Raw genomic sequence first — 302 nt, 5'->3', positions numbered from 1 at the left:
ACACCTTAAGAGAAGATCATTACCTCCAAGCCAAGTTTGCTTCTTTAGCTATAAAAGTCGAGGCACTAGAATTAAAAAAGAGTGATTAATTAAAATATGTTCAAGACATTAGGTGTCAAATGTGTAAAATAAATGAACACTCAAATAATGACTGTCCAATTTTGCCTTTTTTTAAGGAATGTCTCCATAAACAAGCTCATGCTTTAAACAGTTTTCAAAGGGTCAATCATAACCCATACTTGCAAACATGTAATCTTGGTTGGAGAAATCACCAAAATTTTAGTTGGAAGAGTGACAATGCA

The sequence above is a fragment of the Populus euphratica genome, unplaced genomic scaffold (assembly GCF_000495115.2).
Source record: "Populus euphratica unplaced genomic scaffold, PopEup_1.0 scaffold1030.1, whole genome shotgun sequence".
Lineage (NCBI taxonomy): Eukaryota > Viridiplantae > Streptophyta > Magnoliopsida > Malpighiales > Salicaceae > Populus > Populus euphratica.
The sequence above is the reverse complement of the archived record's forward strand: the minus strand, read 5'-3'. Positions refer to the sequence as shown.